Source organism: Euphorbia lathyris, chromosome 4, assembly GCF_963576675.1.
Source record: "Euphorbia lathyris chromosome 4, ddEupLath1.1, whole genome shotgun sequence".
In the NCBI taxonomy this organism is placed as follows: domain Eukaryota; kingdom Viridiplantae; phylum Streptophyta; class Magnoliopsida; order Malpighiales; family Euphorbiaceae; genus Euphorbia; species Euphorbia lathyris.
Window position 1 is genome coordinate 11,775,206 of NC_088913.1, and position 8,519 is coordinate 11,783,724.

At 35.5% G+C, this 8,519-nt stretch overlaps 1 non-coding gene across 1 annotated transcript; it reads left to right on the forward strand.

Annotated features, from left to right (window-relative positions):
• Positions 1-752: 752 nt before the first annotated feature.
• On the forward strand, positions 753-859 carry LOC136228247 (small nucleolar RNA R71). Its single transcript, XR_010688576.1, has one exon. It is a non-coding gene; the product is annotated as a small nucleolar RNA R71 (small nucleolar RNA).
• The last annotated feature ends 7,660 nt before the right edge of the window (positions 860-8,519 follow it).

An 8,519-nucleotide genomic window follows, 5' to 3' on the forward strand; every position in this document is an offset into this window, starting at 1 on the left:
GATTTTCTTCCATATGGCTGGGAAGACTTCCCTCTTTTCGGGATGGAATTGATTTAGCAAGTTGACCAATTTGAACCTCCAAATTATGGATGCTAGATGAGTGGTTTTTAATAAGCTGATCGAATTTATTTTCGATCCGTTTAAAACCATCGTCGTGATTACTTATTTTTCCACTGATAGCATCTATAAACTTGTCGGTTTTAGAAGATAAAGTGCTAATCGTATCTCTTGACTGATTTTGATAATTAGTGGTACGATTTTGATTAGCACTTGCATTATTGTTATTGTTATCTTTCCAGTTAAAGTTAGGATGATTCCTCCATCCAGAATTATAAGTATTAGAATAAGGATTATTAGATTGGTTTTTCCCTTGGACAAAATTTACCTGTTCGACCTCACTCATGTTTTCGTAATCCACATCCGTTTGGATTGGATTACCATTGGTATCACGTGGTGCCATAAACTTATCAATTTTGTGTGATAAAGCAGAAAATTGGGCTTGTAACATCGCGACTGGATCAAGTTCAACTATACCTTTAACTGATGGTGTGGTTGAGGATGATGGTTTTGCCACCGGTATATGTCCACGTTCCGCAGGCCACATACTGTTGTTGATTGCCATTTCCTCCAAAAGTTCTCTTGCTTGGGCTGATGTTTTCTTCATAAATAGCCCTCCCGACATAGCATCTAATGAACCCCTAGTTGTAGGATTTAGTCCATTGTAAAATGTTTGCATTAAAAGTTCAGCGGGTAATTGGTGGTGTGAGCATAAATGTTGAAGTTCTTTAAAACGTTCCCAAGTTTCATAAAGAGTCTCATTATCATTTTGAGAAAAAGATGTTAACTCCTTTATGACTCTTGCGATTTTTGCTAAAGGAAAATATTTCGATAAAAATGCTTGGGCTAATTGTTCCCAAGTGGCAAAAGTTGCGGCTGGCATAGAAGTTAACCATTCTTTGGCTCTATCCTTCAAAGTGAAAGGAAAGAGGGGAAGTTTGATTGCTTCTGCAGTCACATCTGGGATTTTAAAAGTGTCACAAATTTCAAGGAAATTTGTTAAATGGGTGTTAGGATTTTCGTTAGGTAACTGATAGGGGTATTTTACCCCTATCTTTTAGCGTGATTTACGGATTGATTTTGGATAACATAAATAAGTTTAATTACAAAATAAAGCGTTTTGATAAAATAAAGAAATAAAAATAAAATTCGTACTTTCAGTTAATTTTCCGTGTTTTTGATTAGTTTAAGAAATAAAAACGTCAAGCTAACTCGGCTCGCAAGATTTGTATTTCAGGTACGACCAAGGAGCAAAAATCTACTCAGGTACGCGGGGCGTATCACCCTTTACGCGAGGCGTGAAATATGGTGTCAGCAATAATTGCCTTATCCGTAGACGCCATGTGGAATTGACTCAGCATACGCGGGGCGTATGTGATGCGCGTTTTACGTATACGTGCATGTGAAGGCAAGTGTACCTTAGTCGTGTATCAAGTAATAAAGTGAAAGTAGAGTATCGTTCCCACGAGGATGGTGATTATAAGTACTAATCTCTTTGCTTACTATCTATTATTTAAACAACCGAAATGTAGAGTTTGTTGGACAACCAAGCTAAGACTTAAGCAAGAAGTGAAATAAAAATTACACAAATTAAGTGAGAGATTACTTATAATAAAAGAAACTAAGGCTTCTAGCTTCACTTAACCTCTTTGCTTGGTAAAACACTTAACCCCTTTTAAGTTGTTTATCCTTTTTAAGATGGCGATTTTTCTTATTAACTAATAGTTCTCGAGATCGGTTCTAAACTCTCGACTAATTACTTTCCCTTGGTCCGGCTCAAGTAATTAATCAAGAGAAGCATTAAGTTTTCTTAGTTCCAAACCTTCGATTTATTACTTTCCCTTGGTCCGGCTCAAGTAATAAATCTAAGATTTGTAACAAGATTAAATCTAAACCTTTTTAACCTACTTTACCTTGGTCCGGCTAAAGTGATTACTTAAGATTCAAGAAAAACCGCTCGAGTAATTCGTTCTAAACTTTCGATTAATTACTTTCCCTTGGTCCGGCTCAAGTAATTAATCCAAAGAAGCATTAAGTTTTCTTATTTCCAAACCTTCGATTTATTACTTTCCCTTGGTCCGGCTCAAGTAATAAATTAAAGATTTGTAATAAGATTCATGAAAAACCTTGGAAAACTAACAAGCCACACTAAATGGTCATTAGGTCCAACTTATGAATTTCGATTAATCAATTTAATCACGGTCAATATAAACGATTAATTATATCCAAGTAGAGAGTTGGCCCATCTCCTACAAGCATTAAGAATCATAAGTTAGTTCTCCAAAAGGATAAAGATAACTTAAATAGGTTAAACGTAATTACCACATAATTAAGGTTAAGATCCACTTTTAGCCTTAGTTAAGAGGGGTTTAGCCCATCATTAGATTAAAACACATTTTAGAAAGATAGATAATATTGTTCATATTAATAAAAGAGATTAAAGTTTAGAAGAAACCGTAGTGACGATTACCGAACGAACTTCTTCGGTAACTTGAAACTTACTTTTATTAGATGAACTTTTGCACAAATAACACTCTAACAACAATAAGAACAACACAAACAACTAATTCTTAAGGATAAGAATCAACAAAATAACATTATAGAGGGAAGAATTAAGCCTAAGCTTGGTGCGTCTTCAAATGGCACCCAAGGCCTCCTTTTATAGTAAAATGGTACACAAAATTCCAAAGACCAAGTCATCCTTATGGCCTCCCACTCCTTATCATCTGAATTTAGCATTTAAGAGAGCATGGGGGGAAGATTTTAATAATTTAGGAGTTGAAATGTCAAAGGAATCTTAGGCTTCAACATATTCATCAATTTTGGATAATTTTCTGGGCCTGATGCACTTCGAATTTGGAGATGATTATTATTAAACATTTGTTCATCTTTCTCTTAGCTTTCCAACGCATTTTGAATCGCCTCAATCCGAGTCCGTATGAGGGAGAAAAGTTGAAAATACGAAAATGTGTCAAATCTGTCCTAGTGTGAACAATTAGACTCTTATCTTGCAGCACCTATCCGCGACGAAGTGCACGCTGGGTGTCACTAAAGATCCTCTTTTCTTGTCTCTTTTACTCCCGAGCTGCCGCCTTAAGCCCCGACTTGGTTATTTGTACCGAAAACCTTGCGAAAATGCCTAGAAAACACATAAAGTGGCTTAGATACATAAAATGAAGAAAAATACAAAAACCATCATTAAAATTTATTAAAATGGTACAAAATAGCTAGTAATTAAATACTAAAAATGCTATAAATTATGACGATAACAGTATGCCACCCTACGCGGGGCGTATGACATATGTCGGAAATGATTGGCCTAATCCTGAAAGTCAGACTGCACTGTCTCCTTGAGTCAACTCTTTTACGCGGGACGTACTTTAGCTACGCACGGCGTAAAAGCTCCAATTCAAGCAATAAAACTTCAGAGACTCAAACACGCGGGGCGTACTTCAGCCACGCAGGGCGTGCTTGAGACAACAAGATATGGAATTGGTCCACATGTAGGAGATTTCTGACGGAATGGGCATTTACGCGGGGCGTAGACCACCTTACGCGAGGCGTATCATGGGATTTCTACACCAAATAATGTTGCTCCATACTTGTGCTTTGTGAAGTTACAATTTTTCCCCTAGCTTGATGAATAAATAAGAGTGACTAGCACTCATTTAGGACCTTACCTTGAACATAGCTACATTTTCTTCTTTTAGATAGTTGTTGTTGTATAGTTTTGGTTTTAAGATTCAGTTTATGTAATAAAACTCTCCCACCTCGAGAGCTTGTTCGGTTATTTCGGCATTCCATCAACATCCCGCTCCATCATCCGTCACCAAGCTCGAGAGTTCCACCTCCAAGTCCTAAGAAACGGCCTTGAGTCCGGTTGGCTAGTTTCGAGGGCCGATTCTTCCCTCTTCGCTTGCTAATTAGCTTGCACTCTTCCTATGTACTAGGCTTGGTTGTATTCCTCATTTATGCTTTCCACATTTATATTACGTGATTTGCAATTTCCGTTTCTATATACGTGTTGATGTTTATTACTTGTTTTGATACTCGTAATTGACTATTGTGTAGGGGAACTCGATTTCCGACGCCATTCGGGCTATCTTTAGGGATTCATATAGGTGTTGCCCTACCGGAAGTGACGCTCCAGAAACCGTAGGAATTGACACACCACGGAACTTACAGGCCCTAGTTTCTGATCCCCAGCATTAGACACGCCTTGACTAGGAACCACGTAGTCTAAGTACTTCACGGGTCGGTCACACCACACGTAGTCGTCATTTCAAGAGTAAATCATTAACCGTATATACATTAGGAGTCATTGTTTGTCATATTTATAACTTACCGCCATCCATATCATTTCGTGGAGTTTTATTATATAAATTTGTCTCACTAATAGTTTAGGAGTAGTGTGTAGTTGTGTCTTACTTTACCCCAAAGTAATCGCCGCTTAAATAACATACGAAACCGAGTCGTCTAATACTTGTAATTATAAATCCCGTGGATTCGATACCCGGTCTTAACCGGATTATTACTTGATACGACGGGGTACACTTGCCCCTAAGTAGTCGTAGCGTCTAGTAGAGTTAAGAGCAATTTATAAAGATCACATCCATAGATATAGAGTCCGCACTCATAATATATACATTTCGTCATGGAAACTCTACCACTAGGCGTCGCGCTATCAAGTTTTTGGCGCCGTTGCCGGGGAATTATAATTTCTTGCAGTATTAGACAAAAACGTTTTATTGTTAGTTTAAGCATTTGTAAATATTATTTTCTCTTTTTGTGAATAATTTATTTCGTTTTATGTTGTTACTAATGATTTGTTTCATGGTATGATGCTTCATAGTCGTCATCGGTGGGACGACCGCATGGATGACAAATGCCCACACTCAACCTCGCAATTCGATGTGATAAACTCTATGCTTAAAGATATTCATGAAGGTTTATCTAACACTGAGACATATTTCAGGGAATTGGGAAATCTATGGGCCAGATTGAAGTCTCATCGTGGTTCCGCCGCAGACGAATCAATTCGAGAGTCCAATTCGGTTTGTCAAAATGGGAAGCTCGAGTTAATTGAGTTTTCTCAAAAGGATTCCCCAAAGAATAAAACCTTATTTGATTCAGTTTTATTCACGTGTTTAGGTTTAACAAAAGAAAATCGTTTAATTGATTGAATTGGTTCGGGTAAATTAGGATTAGATAAGAATATTATATTGAGTTTAGAGAACAATTCCGTCTTGAGATTTTGATTACAAGACAGATACTTCCGTAATTGGAATAAATAGAATGTATAAAACTTATTTTCATAAAGCAAAGAAAACAACTTTAACTTTGGTAAGATTATGGACATGTAATAATATAGGAATTTATTCAATTAAATGACTTTGAACTGTAGAAATCTCTCTGGTTTGGAGCAGATTTCTACCTTAATCAGATTAGTATTTTATATCCGATAAGCCGCGATCAGCGATCATATCATCCGTAAAAACTAATTCTGTCAAGTGTTCAACAAAGTTCTTATAAGAATAAGATGGAATAGAACGTTTTAATAAAAACACCAATTTATCATTTTGAAAATCATTTTGTCAGAACAATATCAAAATAACAACAGAAAGAATGTATTGAATAAAATAAATATATCATTAATGAAATGTGAATCTTCACAAGTTAACAGAGAAGTAGAAACATGGAAAGCGTTACGATGAAAACTTTGAGATCCGGGTTGTCAATCTTTCCCTAAAACTCCATAGGTTTGTCAGACCCTGTGCACTTCAGCCGTTAATTCTTCTCGCTGAATCTTCGGAATAGAGACTGGTTAGTCCGCTACCAGAATGAAAACTTGTCTCTGATCAACCTTTGAAACTAAACTAATACCGTGTTTATAACTAATCTAATAACGACTTGTGTACATCAAGTTTGTTTACAGAAATGAAATTTAACTTTCTGATTCTTTTCTGAATCAGAAACTCAACATAATAACTCAATTCTCTAACTTTTCTAACTTAACCAACAACATTAATTTCTGAAATGGATCACTTATTTATAGTTGTTGAAGGGTTGTAAATGATGGGCCGTGTCCGTTGGTGAAGGGTCGCTTTTATCCAAACGCACAGACGCGTTTCTCGGATTAAAACATGTGAAATATGTGCAGAATGCTTCGCTGTCGCGACTGAGATTATGAAAATCTCAGTCGCGACAAGGGGTGCAGGGGCGAGTTGAAGATTCCGTTCTTTTTCGTGACGGCTTTCGTAAGTCGCGACTGAGATTATGAAAATCTCAGTCGCGACAGGGACTTGTCTCCCTGTCTCTCGACTGCTTTTTGTCCTCCTTGAGCGTTCTTCTGACTGATACGTATTCTCGGTATGTTTTTTAGGTTTTTCCTCCATTTTAGCTCCGTTTTAGCTCCTATTTGGATTTAACCAAATAATTAAGTACCTTGTATCAAAAAAGTAAATAAAGACGTAAAAGTATTCCAAATGAATATAATTAGCACGTTTTCAATGTAAATTTAACGTATTTATATATGATATTTTAGGTATATTTTGGACTTAACAGGTAGGATGTTGAGAAAATAGGTAACATGGTGCCAGAACGGAGAGGGTAAGGAGGCATGGGCAAGAACTATATGAATAATATCATTTAAGGGGCAAATTGTTCTTTTGGCTTTGCCATTTTGAGAGGATGTATGAGAACAAGAGAATCGAAATCGCATACCATTTAATTCACAAAATTAATGAAATTGAGCATTGTTATACTCCCCTTATTATCACATCGAAAGCATTTGATCTCCCTTTCAAATTGAGTACGAAAATAAGCACACAAAGATAAGAAAATAGAGTATACTTGTGATTTTGTAGCAATAAGAAAGGTCTATAAGAAGTTTGTACGAGGGAGTTCAAAATGTTAGCCCTTTGGTGTCCCAAAATACATGCCATAAAACATGAGATAAAAAGGTCTTTATGTGATTGGATAAAGATCCCCCACACTGTTACAATTCATTATACGGCTCCCTGTCTAAAAATCTTTCACAGAAAAATCAAAGTGGTCAAATTCATCAGAAGCATTATTATCAATTATAAATTTTCTCAATCGATTTTGTCTACTATCGGGCAAATTATTAGAAGTACATGGTTCTCCATGTCAAATGAAGGACCTTCCATACATATTTTGACACGTGGAACATGGACCCACGCATATTATAAGAGGCCCCACTATTTTAATTATTACGTGGGGTCACAATACACATGTCCAAATGTGAATTGGGGGTCCTCCGAGTGACATGAAAAACCCGGTACTTAATATAAGAACTCCTAATATCGTCACTAAATTTCAATTTGAGTCAATAAAATAACTAAAATATTATTTTTATTTAAATAAAGTCACGTCATCATTTTTTTTTCTATTTCAATGATAAAATGAATTACGATATAAATATAGTATCACTCCAGCTCCATATATAAAAAAAATATTATACTACATAAAATTATAAGTTAAAATATTGAATTAAAAAAATATTTTTTTTGTTGAATTAAAAGTTAGGAGATTCCCTTCCTAGACTGATCCCGGTGTATGTTTTTTGTTGGTTTTGTTTTTTTCCTTTCCTTTCTTACCAAAAAAAAAAAAAGTTAGGAGATTCCACATGACACTATTTTTTGACATATGACATATTTGTATTATAAACCATCCAAATCAACATTTTGTTACTGAAATTACTTGTACCAATCGACTAACACGATTAACAAGATTTACGTCTAACGTTTATAGTCAAGAGTAATTTTACTTTTATGTTTAAAATAGTGCTGCAATTTTATCCCTAATATTGACAGTCAAGAGCAATTTTACCCCTAACTGTCACACCCGACCCTAGACGACCTCAATCGGCATCGAGCGTGAAATAGAAAGATCATAATCAATACTTAGAAGTCTCCAATTAATCCAAATATCATTATCTTACAATCGAAATACCAAAGTTCTAACCATAATTCTAACAATAAGCAGCCAACTTCCAAACCTCGCCTAATCGGTTGGTAACCTTCTCTATATCTTGTATTTTCTCACCTAAAAACATTAAAACATTTAAAAACGTGAGACAAAAATCTCAGTACGAAACTATCAGCTATAAAAACCAACTTTACTTAACATAGCTACATATATATGTTTATAAAGGGATTTAATCAAAACCTTATAAAATATACTCAAAACTTAAGTTTATAATATAATCATCAAACCTTATAAAATATACTCAAAACTTAAGTTCATAATATAGTCAAAGTACTAAACCAAAAACATATAAAATATATAATATTGTATCCATCCTCGAATTCCACCCGTGTAGATCATAACATCAATCATAACAATATCGAGATATCTCATTTATATCTCGTTCCTTGCCTAACAGTTAGGACTACCAGCCGTGCACTCTGGCCATACCGCCGTTAGATATGGTCTTACAA